The sequence below is a fragment of the Chinchilla lanigera genome, unplaced genomic scaffold, assembly GCF_000276665.1.
Source record: "Chinchilla lanigera isolate Chin_1 unplaced genomic scaffold, ChiLan1.0 scaffold00124, whole genome shotgun sequence".
NCBI classification, from domain to species: domain Eukaryota; kingdom Metazoa; phylum Chordata; class Mammalia; order Rodentia; family Chinchillidae; genus Chinchilla; species Chinchilla lanigera.
Genome location: NW_004955525.1, coordinates 728,024 through 746,480, shown reverse-complemented (window position 1 = coordinate 746,480; position 18,457 = coordinate 728,024). Strand labels below are relative to the sequence as shown.

Below are 18,457 nucleotides of genomic sequence, written 5' to 3'. Positions count from 1 at the left end.
GAAAGACACAGCACATACTTGGCATACTATCTCTTAAGCATGTAGAGAAGCTTCATTTTCAGGGTACTTTAGGAATAGCAAACCAAGTGATGGTTTAATTAGTGCTCAAGTCACTGAAATAAAAGCAAGGGTTCTTTCTTAGAAGCTTCTTTCCTAGAGATGAATTTTATTCTTATCTGTGATTTTTAAATTTCGCACATGATGTAAATTATTTACTGCTATAAGCCTTTTAATTACTTTACAACAAATACTGCAGGATGAACAAAAATGAGGGAGGGACTATCACATAAAAATATTTCTGCAAATAGAATGAATAAAAGAAAGACTGATAAAGAGTAACCCATACTCAGGCAGCAACAAATTTGAAGATTATATTTGTTGTACTCTACAGCAGATAGAGGAACATTAAAGTGTCACACATTATATTAAAATCTTTCTATGGTGGTCTACATATGTCATTAAATTCACCTAAACATATGAGATAGCGTCATCTAATTTTCAAAAACTCCAGTTTCCCTGTGGTCTGAAGCAGAGATACTATATTCTAAAGTAGATTATATTATGGCTAAAGCTGCCTACCTAACAAGATATTTGATGTTCCCTTTAGACACAAATATTGTTTGTGGAGTTGATTCCTTTTATTTTAGTATTTCCTGATTTGTACTATCCCTAAAAATTATTTTAAAATATGATAAATCAGAAATTCTGTATCATTTTTATTGTTTATATGTTGTTTTATGTCTTTGTTTTTGTTATTCTGTTTTTGTTCTTTTCTCTTTAAAATAAAAAATACAACAAATCAAACAGAATATTTATAAGGATTTCATATATTTTTCTATAAATGTGAGAAAAACATTAACCATAATGTCAAAGTAGAGATAAAATAATCTGCAAACATCTGTGACATTTCCTTTCTGGTATGATCTTCCTAATACAGTAAACATAAAGAAGCCAACCAGATATCTGAGTAGCTTATATGGCATTTATGGATTTAGCCTTTCTTTATCTTTTCTTCTCCATCCCACAGCTATCAGGTATTCAAACATCCATCTGGTTCTTAAACTAAACATAAATTCAAGTAAAGATTAAGGTAAAAAAAAATTCTTCAGACACAAGTAGCATATTTGCCTGGGATTTACATGTTTATACTAAGTTCCCTTAGAATTCCTGAAATGAAACCATAAAGATCTATTATTTGCCTCTTCTGTCAAAAATGAATTAGAAATTTATATGCTAGGCTTACTTACATAATAAATTTAATTTGTACATCAAAATGGAAAAAGGCAACACATATTGATTATTGCAGCAAAGTAAGATAATAGAAGAGAATTTAGAAAGCAGCCTTTTAAAAGATGATAGGATTATCAATGAATTACAGACAACATTCCAAACAGACTAAAGTATTTCTTGATTTAATTAAAATGAGACAAAATTTTCTGCTTTTAAATCTTTTTTATATCCATAATACCATGAAGGTAAGCCACCTCCAACCTTCATTTAACACATAATCCTATTTTAATACAGTAATATATTTAAACATTCAGAGCAGATTAGGACATGTACTACTGAAAAGATGATGCAAGTAATCATCTGATGCCTGCAACATCTATCAAAGTTAGAAGTCAGGATTCCCACAGGGAAATGGGTTTTATTGAAATTAACTGGAAACTTCACATTGCAACTTCAGTGAGCTAAGCAATCTGAACTGCATTTTGTCTTGAGGTAAATTGACAGTAGTAAGGCTTTTACAATAAACCTTATGATCAATCCTGTTTGTAGTCTCAGATGTTAGAACTTTCTTTACCTTTAAAAGCAGATGTAATAACAAAGAAAGAGCAATATTATAAATTCTGTACATATTTGGTGTAAAATTAGTGCAGATTCATTGTATTAACATGATGTATTGTTTTATCAGAGACATTAATTAAAAGTACATGTGTTTTTGCAATGATGTATCCTAACATTCCTACACATGTAACTTTATGCTGTATTTATAAACACTTAAAAATAATAATGTATAGAATGCAGGCAACATGTTCAGAATGTATGATAATTCAAATGAAGAAAATGAGAAAAATTATTTAAAAGTATTATGAAATAATATGAACTGCCATCAAAAAGTAGTAGTATTAATGCTTGTTTTTCTAACTGCAAATAATTTTAAGTACAACCATATAATAGCATGGACTTAGCAGGCAAGAACAAGGTAAAATTCTGACTGAGCTAAATACTTCCAAGTAATAAGTACTTATTGATATTTCTCCTATTATAGCAAAATAATAGACTCTTGGCTGTCAAATATACAGTCATTACACATAAAATAGCTCCACTGATGACATTTTAATTAATTTTTTGATAATTTTTAGTCTTCAAATTTATTTTTATAGTGATTTTTAGTTTAACTGGTACGTTTGCAACATATATTGATCACATTTACTGTAGAGGATTGGTACATGTACAAAACATGTTTCAATTCTATTTTCTCCCTTTCCTACACTCCTCTTTTATTTTGCCAGCATCAGATTCATTTGTTTATCTTACAAGGCCTTGTAATGTTAATTATCATTAGAGAGAGAGAGAGGAAGAGATTAAAAATCTGACAAATGGGTAAAAACACATATAAAACACATAAGACAATTGTATTAACTCAAGGTTCACTTTTAGATACATTGTCTATGCTGGAGTCCAGTAATGTTATTTTTTCTCTGTCTTTTACTATCTCTCTTTCATATCATATTTTATTTATACATTATTTTTATAATAATATAAGAGAAACCATGCGATATTTAAGCCTGTGGGCCTGATTTACTTCACTTAACATTATGACCTTAAGGTACAACCATGTTCCTACCAATTATTCAACTTTATCTTAGGCAGGCATGGTGGTGCACACCTGTAAACCCAACACTTCGGAGGTGGAGACAGGGGAATTGCTGAAATTTGAGTCCAGCTTGGGCTACAAAGTAAGATGAAGGCCAGCCTGAACTGCATAGTGGGACCCTGTCTCAAAAAGAAAAAAAAAATTATCTTTTACAACACAGTAGTGCTCTACTGTGTATAAATACCACATTTTCTTTATCCATTTATCTGTTGATGGACATATAGCCTCTTTCCAAGATTTAGCTATCAGAGATTGTATAGCTATCAATATGTGCATACATGCATCCCTGACATTTATTTTAATTCCCTTGCTGTGCAAGGAAAGAACATGCGACAAAGAATTCATAGGGAAAGTTTATTTTTTCTAATGTGTCCTCAAAGTAAAAGAGCTGTAATAGATGCTCTGGTTTACTGTTTTTATCATATTATATCCTAGATTATTTTCTATAATAATTTTAATTTTGCAATTGTAATTCTACCTTAAATCCTTTATCAAATTAGATCTTTGTTTATTTTTGTTTTTTTTTGTTTGTTTTTTGAGACAGGGTTCACTATGCCATTCAGGGTGGCCTTGAACTTGCCATATAGCCCAGGCTGGCCTCAAACTTTCCTCAATCTTCCTGCCTCAGCTTCCTGAGTACTGGAATTTCAGGTGTGCACTACCATGCCCAGCCACACTATATCTTGCTGATAGGTCAAAATTATATTAAATAACTTAAGATAGCATAATCTACATATAATACAATTATGAATGCATTTTTCTATTTAATGATTTCACCAGTTACTCTAATATGTATGAATTAAAAACCAAGTTACTGATGGCTGATGTCATCAATGCTTTTGATTGGCTTTGTAACATGACCTCCCTTAATACTTAATAAAAGATAAAACATCTCTTTAGAATAAGCTCCTTCTCGTAATACAAAATAATAAATTCTTATAATGTATTACAATGCAGTAAGCCCTACTTTACAATTATTGCTTTGTAAATACACAAGGGTCCTTGAATTTGGTAAATATACAAGGTTCCAGACAATTAGACATTAACATATGGGACAATAACAACAAATTATTCTAAAACACCAACAGAAAAACTAATCTTATTTTAATATTAAAGTATTAAATATAATGCCACAAAATACTGTCAATTTCTTAATATAAGGATGACAAAGTAGAAATGTAAAGAATTTGGTGGTTTCAGATTAAAAACATAGATTAATTCCATGATCCTGAAAATAATTCCACCTCATAAGTAACATTATCTGGGTGGGTATTCAATTATAAATTACCTTTCCAAACAATCATCAGATGTCTTTCATGTATCTCCTTTTTCTATATTCTATTTACAGTGTTATTCTGATGAACTGAAAAAGATTACTCAGGCACAATGTAGAGTATCCATTCCTTGGAAGGAAACCTGAGACGTGACAGCACCAAGGAATGCAGTCTCTGCTTCTGTAAATTCTATTTTTCTATCCAGTGGGCAACCTATTACATTGAAATGGACAAGCTGTTTCAAGCAGAAAAATACAATCTCACTGAAGGAGTGTCTTAGCTACTTTTCTCTTGTTGCTAAGACAAAATACACTGACACCCAAAGTTAAAGGGGGAAAGGTTTATTTAGCTCACAGTTTGTAGAGGTTTCAGTCCATAGTTGACTGCAAGGCAGGGTGGCACATGGCAGAGGGCAACAGCTCATTGCAGATGAAGGCAGCAAAAGCATCAAGGGAGAGAAACAAGGCTCTTTCTGTTCCTTGCACTGTATGCAGGTTACCTACTCTAGGGTGGGTGCAGCACTCACTCCCTTAATCCCAGCATTGGACCATGAATCAATCATACATTCTAGATTCATCCACCTCTTAAATGCCTGTCCTGCATGACAGCATGAGGCTTTCAGGAGACATCTAGACACAAACAATAACTAGGAGGTAATTATTAGAAAGCAATGGCTGACAGAGCAAACATTTCTTTGATGTCAGCTAGTTCTTGAAAGAAATCTGGGAAAAGATTAAGAACAAGAAATAAAGTAATGCAACTTTGATCAGGCAGCTATTGTGATGATATGTTTTATTACATTGAAATGTGAAATACCTTCAGCCCAAAGAACTTAAGTTTGAGGATATACAATTTAAACATTCCAGAAATGCTTGACATAGTTCAAAATTCAGACCACTTATTAATCTTTCAAAACACAAAACTCTCCAGTGTGATGAGTACATTTTCAGTTCTGAATTGGGTGTAACCAGATCACTCTTTCAAGACTATTCAAGGTTTTACTTCCAGGATTCATACTAGTTTACAGGGCTGGTTTCATATGAGAGTTGAAATAGAAACAGTTTTGTCGGTCATTTGCTTTTGATTGTAACTGCTGAGATTTTTAAAACATTGAGTTGAAGTGATGACATTAAGACATGCAAAAGTGGTGAGAATAAGCAGGGCACTGGTTTTTGTCAGTCAGAAGATTCTATAGTAAATATTGTGTTGTCACTTACAGAAATTCCCTGAATAGATTTTTCTATATTTAAAAATGCCTATGCAGACATTGTTTTCCAGGAATGATTTTAGTAGAGTTCATTACACACCATGAGTAAGATTAAAGTGAAAAAGATGAATAGTGCCAAGCATTAACAATAATAATGTAGAGAAACTGGAACTCTCATACTCTGCTTGCTGGTAGAAGTACAAAACTCTTTGGCAACATATTCTGAAATTTAAAATAAGACTAAGCCATATCCAGCAGAAATAAGCCATATTCATGAAACACACATATAAATGCACACAGAGGCAGGATTCATAGCAGTCCCACACTGGAAACAAGGCAAAAGTTCAGCAGATTAAATCAATGAATTTTGATATAGTCACACAATGGAATATTATGTAGCAGCAAAAAGTAAATCCATGTGACATGTATAATATAGATTCTATTTTGATTGTTAAATAATAGACAAATAAATATATGCTTATAAATGAAAAAATTAAATTTACCCACTTGCAGAGTGGTAATATTTACAACATGGTAAAAAAGTGGCTTCGCAGTGTCCACAATATTCTAATTTTTGATCTTTGGGCTGATTACCAGGGCATGGACATATTGCCCTTGTGAAAATTAATCAAATGACATAACTGAAAATTATTCTTGAAAAAGATCTATAATCTAAAATTGTCACTTAGATGCTTGCCTCAAATATTATTATTGCTTTATTCAATCATTCTTATTTATAATAATATTATATCGGTATGAAATGACTTATAATGGAGATTTGGCATTGTGACCTTACAGTTTCCTTTGTTAGATGAGAAGTGTATCACTGGCTACAAAACTGAAAATCCTTTGCAGTTTTTGAACTTTAGTGCTACTCACTTTCTAGTAGTCACCCCATGAATCCTCATAAATATATACACTAAAGTGATCCTATTCATCTTATCACAAATTACATTTGCTTGTTTGTTTAAAGAACAATGTTGATAAATTTTCACTAAAAGCTCTTTGCATTGAATTTTTCATAATATAAAATTCAGTTATCCCACTAATTACCCAAACCCTAAGAGGAAACCCTACAATGAATATTGGAAACAAAACAACCCAAATATTGTATTTTATTAACTTTATGTGCTTGTGTTATGTACTGATAGAGATACACATTCATTAAGCTGTGAAAACTACTAGTCTGTCTGAATTTCTCTTTCATCCCTGTGCAGATATAAACACAGAGAAGCACTGAGCCATTTTATTAAAGTAAATACTATCCAAATATTGAGTTTTCATTATGTAAACACAGTACTGCTGTAGTACTTTGACAAATGGGAAATTACTTTTGCTGGAACATTATAAATAGTTAACAACATATATGTGTGTACATATAACTTTTCAAACTTAAGAGTAGGTTTTATAACTATAAAAAACTTTTACTATGACATTTGTTTCTTTGCTATGAAGAACTTAATTATTTCATAGCATCATTAATGAAGTAAACATGTATCACATATATTTAGTGCTGTAAAAATATTTGAAGGTCTTCAGAGGGAAAAATGAAGCTAAACTGAAAAGTTTATCAACCTAGAAAAATTATTAATCCACTCTTTTTGTCAAATAGTTACAATGAACACTTCCCATTAAAGAAAATATAACATTTATAAAATGGATCCTATAAAATGCCATATAAAGACAAGCAAAAATAAGATCAATGAGGTAAAAAGAGTAATGTGGGATCAGTCTTTAAAAGTAAAAAATATTCATTGTTGTGAATATAACCCTCCTGAAGATCTGTGAGGTAAAGTATAACTAAATCTTCATAACCAGAATGATTAGATAGTAGGTTATTCTCATTAAGGAAAATCTGATTACCTGATTACTAAGCTGAAAACTACTTTACTTTCAAAAATTGATTGGAATTAATCTAAAATGACCAAGGATTTCATAAGACCACAAAATCATAATTGTGTGCAGCAAGGACTGCATTGCATATAGAAGGAAAATACAGCATATGTACTGCCAAGGAAATCCCAACAAAATCATTTGTCCTTGTTTTTCACCAAACATGTAATTACTTCCCTTTTTCAAAGTCTCACTTTTTCAGTGCTGAGGATTGAAACAAGGGACTCATGCAAGCAAGGGAAGCACTCTGCTACTGATCTATAACCCTCCCAGCCAAAATATTTTTCTTAATTTTGAGTTAGAGGGGAAAATAATTATATGAGCTTCATATTATATGGACTTTTACTAATAATTATTATTTCATGTTTCTTTTACTCACTCTTTCATTCATTATTCATTTAATAACTATATGTTACTTGCTCATATGAGAAAATATTTGCTGGTTAAGAATACTGTGTAGGGGCTGGGGATTTAGCTCAGTGGCACAGCGCCTGCCTAGCAAGCACGAGGTCGTGAGTTTGATTCCAGGTACCAGAAAAACAAACAAACAAACAAACAGAGAATACTGTGTAAACACAAACAAGACACAGTTTTTGTCCCAGAGCTTACATTCACTGGGGAAGCTGAACAAGTAAAAGTAGCTGTCAAACAGCATAATAAGTGGTATTTAGGGACTTGAATGGTGCTATATTAGCAGTGACGGAGAACAACTAAGTCTGATTGAGCAGAGATGTCCTGAAAAATGCTATTTCTAAACAGTATGAATATATGACGTAGTAAAGGAAACTAAAAATAATACTGAGAATACAGTGGCGAAAAGTATGTTGAAAAAGTGTGAAGTATATAAAACTAAACATAATAATTCAAGCATAAATGGTACTTTATTTCTCTGGTCTTCCTTTCAATAGTGCATAAACCAAGGCTTACAATGAAAAATAACATGATATGAATCCCATTGATGGACACTACAAAATACCCAAGCAACACTCCAAATGTAAACTATTATTTCAAAACGTGAAAAAAAAATTTACCCATTAAATTATTTTCATAATTGTATATATTTGAAAGAATACTGATCTTCATACTTGAAAGAGTGGGTAAGACATTTTACTAGGAAACTAAATGACAAAATGTACAAATGCAGCCAAAAGACAAGGGCAAAGTCTCAACAAAAGTACGTTCATATTTTTATAACAGGACTTTTATCTACTTAATATTAAAAATTGTAATTAGCAACTAATGTTACTTGCAAATGACAAATGATAGTGACTCTAAAATACATAGTCCTATATTTGGAGTAAAAATAAATAATTTTATATGTAACCTATGAATAATATAGATATATTAGAAACGCATTGTATACAAGGACACAATTTTTGATTTAGAACACTTGAATTTTCTTTTTTTCTAAATCTGTTTGTCAGACTACAGAAAGAAAGTAAGATGCAAAATCTCAAATACAATTGTGATTTTATGAAGAAATTTGGGTCTTTTGACAGTATTTTTCTCTTGCAAAATTGCTCTATATGAGAAATATTTAAAAGTAATGCTACTCCAGACTGAGGATTTAATCTCATATCACTTCCATAAAAGAAAGATAGATCAGAGAGTATTATTTTCCCTTATCATATAGCTCATCTCCTGTGTTGACAAAAAAGTCCTCCTATTAGTTTTTCTTAGAAAAATGTGATTCCAACCTGATAGAATACTTTATTTCTTCAGCTGCACAATAACACCATGAAATCAGGTGTTTTAAACCTGCATTATACCAATCCATGAAAATTTTGCATCGATGTCTGCAAGTTTCCAGACATTTTAAACCTAATTTTGTTTAAATTAGGTTTTGTTCACTGCAAAGTAAAATCCACCTAGATTAACACTTTAATTGAATTATATTCTATCATTTGATTGTTTCATACATTCAAAACTGCCTTCAATTTGTAAAGTTCTCCAGAAAACTTCTGAATAGTCCTGAAATAGATACACATTCTAACTTTTACAATGCTATGCTTTTTCATGTCAGTATTGAGTAAGTATATGTTTTAATAAGGTATCAGTGCTTTCACCTCTAGCATATTTCTTAGAGAGAGGTAATAATCATATTGCTCCTTTTTTCAATTATGAATATTCATCAGTTAAAACAATTTAAGACCAGAATCCTTGACATCTTGTTTTAGTATCTGCTAGTTATAGAATTTTGCACCATAGCTCAGATTTATAGCTCTAATTTAGCCCTTGTGGTATTCAAAATTCTAGCTTTAAATATTCACTACATAGATATGAGTAACAAAAAGAGACAAAGTGTAGCTACTGCACATTGAACGAGAAGCAATAAAGCATGTTCGTTGCTCTTGTTCATGTTCTTTAATTCATTTTGTTTCATTTTAAATACACAAAACAATTTCACCAGCCATTAGCCTGGACTGAAACCTTACAAAGGCTGCTCAGTGTTTTCAGGAGTAGTCCTAACACTCCCTCTCTCTCCTTTTCATTTTTGGGACAAACAGTCTACTTTCTAGGTTTAGACTTGTTTTTGTTTAAAGGAGAAAGCCTGGGAAGTGGAGGATATACAACTTCCTACTGACGTTCAAAAACCTCAGAAAACTATCCACTGAAAATAATTTTGCATCGCATTTTTCAAACTGAGACCTCCTTTATGCCAAGAAAAAAAAAAAAAAAAAAAACAGAAAAATCTCTGTGGTAAGTTCTAAATCTAGGCAATTCCCAGGCTAAATCTGAAATTAAAACATTCCAAGAACCTTACAATCAGTCATGAAAGTAGTCTTCGTTAAATATTATATATGTATATATGTGTATATATATATATACACACACATATATATATAAATAAATAAATTCTGGCTTTTGAATATGGATTAGAACTTGAATCTCAAATAAAATATCTACATTCACTAAACTTCTCAGTGCAGTTTATCAGCGTATTTGGAAATGCCAACTCTCACTTTGTGTGTTCATGAATTTTGGATTTTGTTTCTTCCATGTTAAGTCACTATTTCAAGGACAGGATTAAGAAAATAATGAATTGGTTGAAAATCTGGTTGTTCAAGCAGGTGTGGTGGTGAACTCCTGTAATCTCAGGACTAATGCTTTAAGTTTAAAGCCAGCCTGGGCTACATAAGCAAGTTCAAGGCCAACCCGCACTATATAGCAAAACCCTATCTCAAAAAACCACAACAAAACAATCAAAAATCTAGTTGTTCACAGCATTTAAGGAAATTCTTTCCTCTTACAAAATGTTAAATGAATTACCTCTGTAAACATTCCCTCACAATAAAATATAAGAAAAATCCTAATTTTGAAAAAAAAAAACCACCTCATTTAGAAGAGATTAACTGTCATTTAAAATAGAAGAATAAGGACTGGGGATTTAGCTCAGCGACAAAAGCGCCTGCCTGGCAAGGGCAAGGTTGTGAGTTCAGTTCCCGGTACCGGAGAAATAAAATAGACGAATAAGAATGGTTACCAACTTCCCTCTGCAACTTCTAAATAATGTAGATCATCTACTGATATTGTTACAACTTAGTATGAAAGGTGGGGGCTTGTGAGTATAAAGTTACAAAATGCACATGCATCAAAATTAACCACCAGATATGTGTGCAGCGTGCTTCTCAGCCAAGAAATGAGGGATACATGACCAAACAAAAGAAATCAAATTCAAATAAATTTTAAGGATACTTCTCAAGATTTTTTATTTTTAAATCAAAGAAAAATTTATAAAAATGCACATTCTGTACTGATTTCTTGAAATTTCATTCCCAAATAAATGTGCACATCTATCCATTTTCAATTTTAATGTGAAAAATATTTCCACAATAAATAAACTTAAAATCTCATGCTATTTGTGAATGACAGTTTACCTTCTTACAGGAAAGGGAAATACTAGATCAATAGCTACAAAACAAAACAGAAACAACATTCCAAAAACAGAGAAAAGACTACTGCAGAAAGTTATGAACTAGAATTTCAGGGAGAATACTCTTTGATAAAGAAGAATCACAATTCTTTGTCATCAAGACACACAAGTGTCACAGCAACACACCAAGGTCCTACTTCTCAAAAGATGCTCAGTCACTAGAATGAAAGCATCAGTCCAACACCCAATGCTTTAAATGTGCACAAGGCAAAGTAAATAACTCCAACCCCAATAGTCAAATGAACAGCTAAGGGCGATTTTTCCTTAAAGCTACGGTCTATCTTTCCCTTTGACCGGGAGACAAACTGTGTTGTCAGTTTCAGTTTGGACATTCCCTTGAAAACAAACCTTGTCAGGATGATCTATAAGGTGATAATAAGCTTATCATTATAAAGACATTCTCCAATTCTATTTTCTAGTATAGAAAAAAGAGTTTTGTTTTATCCAGGACCAAATAAATCATGGAGAGAAAATAGTTGAGTTCTTCTTTACTACACATATATAAAAAAGTTTACTTACATAAGACACATAATTATGTAAGATTAATTATAAGTATAAAAATCCAATGTAGCCTTGAGCTCAAAGATTGGAATTCTTAATTTCTAGAATATCAAGGTAATGTAGGAGATTTAACAAAAGTGGTACCATGCTAAAATATAAAAGACATCTAGAGAAGATAAAATCTATAGGTTTAAAAAAACTTACCTCTTGAAGGTCTAATGTAAAAGGAAGCATATACACGAAACATAGGAAGCTCAAGGTATGATTGTACTTCAATCCCTTAAACAGACAGGATAAATGGCTACAGCTCAGAGTCCTGTAATTGAATATTAGTTAGGGATCACTGAGTTCTTATTGTGTACAAAGCAATGAGTTATTCATGAGTTACATATATTATAAACATTTAATAACATATATTTTTGATATACTGCTTTACTTTATAAATAAAAGCTGTAGGTGCTTGGTTTGTGATTTTGAGGCAAGGTTACATTGTATCATAACCTAATACTTCTGTCCTAATTTTTAGATTGACACATACCACTTTTTACTGTACATTTTGAAGTATTTTTCTTTTGCTATTTTCAATTGTAGCTAGTATAAATTGATTTTCTTTATTAGGATGATGCAATTTCTTTTCTTTATATTTTGGCAATTTATATGAAATCACAGATAGTAAAAGAAATCTTAAGAAAGAAGAACAAAGCTAAAGACTCTATACTTTCTGATTTCAAAATACACTAAAAAGCTACAGTAATTAAAATATGATGGCACTGACATAAAGACATAGATATAGAACAAAACAGAGGATACAGAAATAAACCCATGTATAGGGCCAACTGATCTTCAACAGTGATTCCAAGAAATTGGAATGGGAAAAAGATAGTGTCCTCAACAAGTGGTGCTGGGAAAACTAGGAATCCACTAGAAAAAGAAAGAAATCAGTCTCTTATCATAAACCATACTCCAAAATCAAATCAAAGGAGAAAAATAAATATAAGTCTGAAAACTGTAAATTACATAAAAGACATGGTCTTGGCAATGATTTCATGGATATGACACCAAAAGTACAAGCAATTGAAGCAAAAACAGATACAAAACTATATCAAACTAAAACAGCTTCTGCATAAGAAAGGAAACAATAATGGAATGAAAAGTAGCCTATACAATGAAAAGAATATTTTGAAAGAATATGTCTGTGATGGTTAAACTTGATTATCTCCTTGATTGGCTTAGTAAAGCACCCTTCTGCATCGGTGGTGCAGGAATGATCTTAGGGACAATATCTGGTCCCTGGCCCATTCCCACCTGTCACTATTCCCCTGTGCCCTCCTTCCTGGTCATGATGAAATTAGCAGCCTTCCTTCACTACCCCTCTCTTCTGTGATGTTTTTGCATTGGAGCCAGCTAACCAGAAACTAAAGCCTCTAAAACTATGAACCAAATTAAACCTCTCCTACTTTAAATTGAGTGTCAGATATTTTGACCCAGCAATGGGCAAGTTAATCAACACAATATCTGATAAAGGATCTCTATCTATCTATCTACCTATCTATCTATCATCTATCTATCTATCTACCTAGCTATCTAGCTATCTATCTGTTACAACTCAATAGTAAAAACAAATAACTCAATTTAAAATGGACAAAGAATTTGAATACATAATTCTCTAGAGAAGGAATACAAATAGTCACTCAATAAGTATATGCAAATATGCTCAACGTCATTAATTATCAGGAAAATGCATGTCAAAACCACAAAGAGATTGCCTCAAACCTGTAAGGGTTGCTATTTGAAATGTTGAGAATTTAGCAAAACTGGAAACTTCACAAATTGTTGATAGGGATGAAAATAGATCAGCCACTATGGAAAACACTGCTTCCACAAAAAATAAAGTAGAAGTCTCATATGAACTAGTAATTACTATTCTGGGTATATATAAAAAGGTGAATTCAGCATCTTAAAAGACATATGCAATATTATATGCATAGCGGAGTTATGCAAAATTGTCAAGATGTGGAAAAAATCTAAATGTTCATTGGTGTACAAACAGACAAAGCGAGTTATATATATAATATATTTATCAGATATATATTATATATTATAACATATATATTATACATATATATGTTTCAGCCTTTAAAATGAAGGAAATTTTGTCATATGCTGCAAGAGAGATGAACTGTGAAGACACAGTGCTGAATAAAGTCAGTCAGTCACAGAAAGGCAAATAGTGCAGGACTCTACTTATCTGAGATAGCTAAAACAGTTAAAATATAATTAAATAAAAATACAGCAATAAACTAATAATAAAGATTAGAATTATAATTTCCAGGGACTGAGGGAAGAGAAAAATGAGCAGTTGCTCATTTAAGTTATAAGGCACATAAGTTCTAGAGACCTGTTTTACTGCAGTGTCTATTACATCTATAATGCAGATAATAATGCATATACAGTTAAAATTTGTTATGGGGTTTATGCTAAATGAAATGTTCTTCACACATGCATATACACACAATAAAAGAGCAAAAGGAAACTTTGGAGTTTCCAGCTATATTTATTACCTTGTTTATGGGGGTGGTTTCATGAGTATATGCATATATTGAAATCCATCAAATTGTATATGTTACATATGTGCCGTCTTTGGATAATAATTATATTTAATGTATACACACAAAAACAAGCCTCTTTCTCCATTCTGTCATAATTTCCATTTTAATTAGCTTTAAATCAAACCGATGTATATGTATATGCATATGTATATGTATATGCACACTGTCAGGAAAAACATTTAAAGCAGGAATTAGAACTAAGTACAGTACCATATTCTTACTTATTTAATTCAATGGCATTTTGTATCTATTTGGCCCATAAATACAATTATACAATATTTAATGTTGTGCTTAAATATTACTTCCATAGTTTGTGTTTCAACTTGTTAAATATATTGATTTAAAGGAGTTTGGTCACAAGTCCCTTAGCATTAAACCAACATAACATAAAAAATGTGTCTATGGGCAGCATTTTTTGGATCATAAACCATTTTCGAGCTAGTTGTTACCCCAGGAATCTATTGCCTATGATGTGTTCCCACCTAAAATAATGCATGAAAACAAAACTAACATTCTAAATGCATTAACTAATATTCTGAGTTTGGACAATTGCTTCATTAGAAAACTGACATTTTGTAGTTTGCAATAGTTTCAGTTATTACTAAAATCACATATTAAAGGAGAAGATATAAAAAGGGATCAGATATCTTATTTCTAACAATACATTGGAAGGACATTCAAACTACCTCATAAGATCTATGATGAGATTGAAAAAAAACTGAGAGCAGACTGGCTATGCATGTATTTCTTTAAATGTACTTGTTTTAGTCAGTGTTTAAAAGGGAAGAGATTTAATACGGGACACATAATTTATAGGATTATTTTAATATTCACTCAAATGTGCTTAAACTATCTAAAATAGAGTTCTTATGACCATGAGAAAACTTAATTATTTTCTTAAAACATGACTGAGAGTTGTTTAGTGGAATGTAACCTATAAAAAATTAGTAAGATGGAACTACTCTACCATTTTTCATCTCACTAATTTTTTATAGGTTAAATTTTTTACCCCCTGGTATAAAATAACTTCACAATTAGTGTGTATGGTGCAGAATTTCATGCAAACTAAGTGTGCCAGGAGTGTGGTAATTTAATCATATTTAAAAGAAAAAAAAGTGGTACGTGGGAGATAGCTCAACACCACAGTGCCTGCCAGGCAAGCACAGGTCCTGAGCTGGATTCCCGGTACCAAAAATCAATCAATCAATCAATCAATCAATCAAATTTTAAAACTAAAAGGAAGAAATGAATGCATAAATTTGCTGCTGGTTAGATCACTGCAGGTTCTAGGACCCAGTTTCTTTTACTGATTAAAAATAATTTTTGCTCTTGATATGAATCTTTTTTTTTTTTTAATGAGTAACCGCCTCGTTTCTGTACCCTGTTAAATATCGGCACCTGAGTCTTGGTGTAGCTTCTGTTCAGCTTTATATCACTGGAATGAATTGGTCTAATTCCTTGGTCCTAGTTTTGAATTGGCTACATACAGGATCCATAGCCAGTGGACTGAAGGCTGTAAGGCAACAGGGTTCAGCTCAGAGGATGTAGCGGAGGGCGCTTTTCTATATTAACGAGAATAAAAAATAATAATAAAATAACAACAACATAGACAAAAACAAAACAAAGCAAAACAATAAAAATGATACGGGGTTTCAAAACAAAATGACAGGAATTAACAGTGATTGTTACATTACATATTGTTATCTTCCATGAAGTTGGTCAGATTACCAGATGTAAGAATGCAAGATTGATCAAACCATGAAAGAGAATAAAAAAGAAGAAAAAAATATTTGAAACGATACAGAGTTGCATATTGTTGTCTCCAAATTAGTTGTTCAGATTCCCAGATATAAGCATGCAAAAATGGTCAAAAAATAAGCATTAACTGTTCTTTTCAACAGACCATTAGAAATCATCACTACAATTATCCCAGCTATCCTTCTATATACATTCCCTTCCTTCATTCTTTTTTCTCCTTTCCCTCATCCCAGTTATTCCTCCCTTTGAGAAATTTCTTTCCCTTTCATAGTGTCTATTGTTCATTTTGTGTTTTATTTACTCTTCCAGGTTCTTACACTAGGAAGACAATATGATGTTTATGCATGTGGGTCCGATTTATTTCACTTATGAGTATGGTCTCTAGTTGCATCCATTTACCTACAAAAGCCTCGAGTTTATCTTTCTTTATAGCTTCCCATCATTTGAGATTCTGACCTCTGGGTAAAGAGGCAATTTATCTTTGTAAACACAGAATATTTTTACTTTCTCCAATTTTCTTTTAAAGGCGAAAGAATGAAAGCAAATAAAGTTTTACTGATTTTTGAGACACACACACAAAATTAGTAAAATGAGAAGTGAATCATTTATTTAAAGAGCCAATATACAAATATATGTGTACGGTGTACTGACAAATCCAATAGAAAAATGAAAGAAAAAACTGTTTCCCCGCTAAAAATATAAAGCCACAAACAAGAAAAAAGAAGCAAGTAATTACTGTTGGAAATTTTGTTTCATCTCTATCTGACTATAACTTTTTAAAGTTAAATCAACCAGTTCAATATAAAAAATCCATAGTTTCATGAAAGACATGTAATAATAAAATTTAGGATGTTTAAGTCATAAATTCATTCTACAATGGTCACATTTGTCAAAAATTTTCCCAGTCAAAATCATTCAGGGTATTAAAAAAAAACAGTTTAAATAAAACGTTTAATTTATTGCTACATGCATTCAAAATTAGACTTAATAGATTTCATTCTTGTTTATGTACAAAAAATGTTCAAATTCTGGTCTGTAATATTGTTTTTCAGAAAATATTGCAATCTTCACAAAGAAACTGTGATATAACAGTTTTTAGCTCTTGAAAAACAAAAACAAAATAAGAGAGAAATGCAAAATATTCACAAACAAAATTTGCAACAAATTTGCAAATGAAAATTGACTACCTCCAAGTGACTCGATTCCTGACTTTTGTTAAACAATACAGTCACAAATGTATACACATATGTACTATTCAATACAAGTCAGGTCTTTTCAGAAACTTTTTGGGTCCAAATGTTTTCTTTCTTTAGTGACTTTGAAAATAGCTTGTAAATAATGAATAGTATTTATAAACTGAACAGGGTCACTGCTTTTTGCAATCCACTCTAACAAGCTGCACATACAGAAATTACTGTGTTTGCCACAGAAATCTGAATCACTTCTCTAAACTGCTCCCTGAAATAGAAGAGATAACTGATGTTTTGGGCTTAGAGTTTCAAATTTATACTTTAGAAGAAAGTTTAAAAGTATCACATTTTAATTTTTAAAAAAGAATTGCCATTCTGTATCTACTCTGCCAAGATAAAAGTTAAACAAAACTCACTACAAATATCCATACATGGATCATTTAGTTAGCTTGAAGAAAATTTCTGACTTTAAGGAAAAGGAATTAATTAAATGAATACAAATTATTATTATTCTTTTGAATTCCAATTTTTTAATTTTGATTTTCTATAAATTCATGACCATGAGAAAAGCTAGTGACCATCAGAGCCTCTAACTCTTACTTCATATTACACGAATTAGTTATTACTTAATAAAGCAGCAATGCTAGACATTTCAAGTTTCTATCCAACTCTGCCGCAACAGTTTATATTAATAAATGAATCACACTAATAAATATTAATACCTAGTCACAGAATTAAGATTTGCTTAAAAGAAAAAAAAAGTAAAACATACATAAGAATACAAATCAGTAGCAACAAAATGTAGAGCAGCAAACTATGTGAGCAAGAATGTAGCTTATACGTCACCAGCATATCTCAAACAACTCAATTGCATTCTAAGTAAAGATAAAGTACTGTTTGATTATTTATTTTAAAGGCTCATTCTGGGGGATTCATGAGAAGAGAAAAGCTCCAAGATCACCTGTCAATAACAGAACAATTCCTCAGTAAATCACATTGCTTCACAGATAAATCCCTCATCAGTAATTAAAACCAGGCCTCTCTGGCCCTATGTTATCAGCTCATCAAATTCATTGCTCATTTAGAATAACAGATCCACATCTGCAGTCATTACAGCATGCTAGATAAATCAGTCCTCTCAATGATGCTTTGAGCCATCTCTCCTCCCTTTTAACCAGCCAGATATTTATTTCCTCCTGACACTTCTGAC

The 18,457-nt window shown here is 31.6% G+C and overlaps 1 protein-coding gene across 1 annotated transcript in view; it reads right to left on the bottom strand.

The window, feature by feature from the left end:
• The window catches only part of Dach2 (dachshund family transcription factor 2), a 618,325-nt gene that overhangs the window by 539,296 nt on the left and 60,572 nt on the right, over positions 1-18,457 (bottom strand). The window lies entirely within an intron of this gene.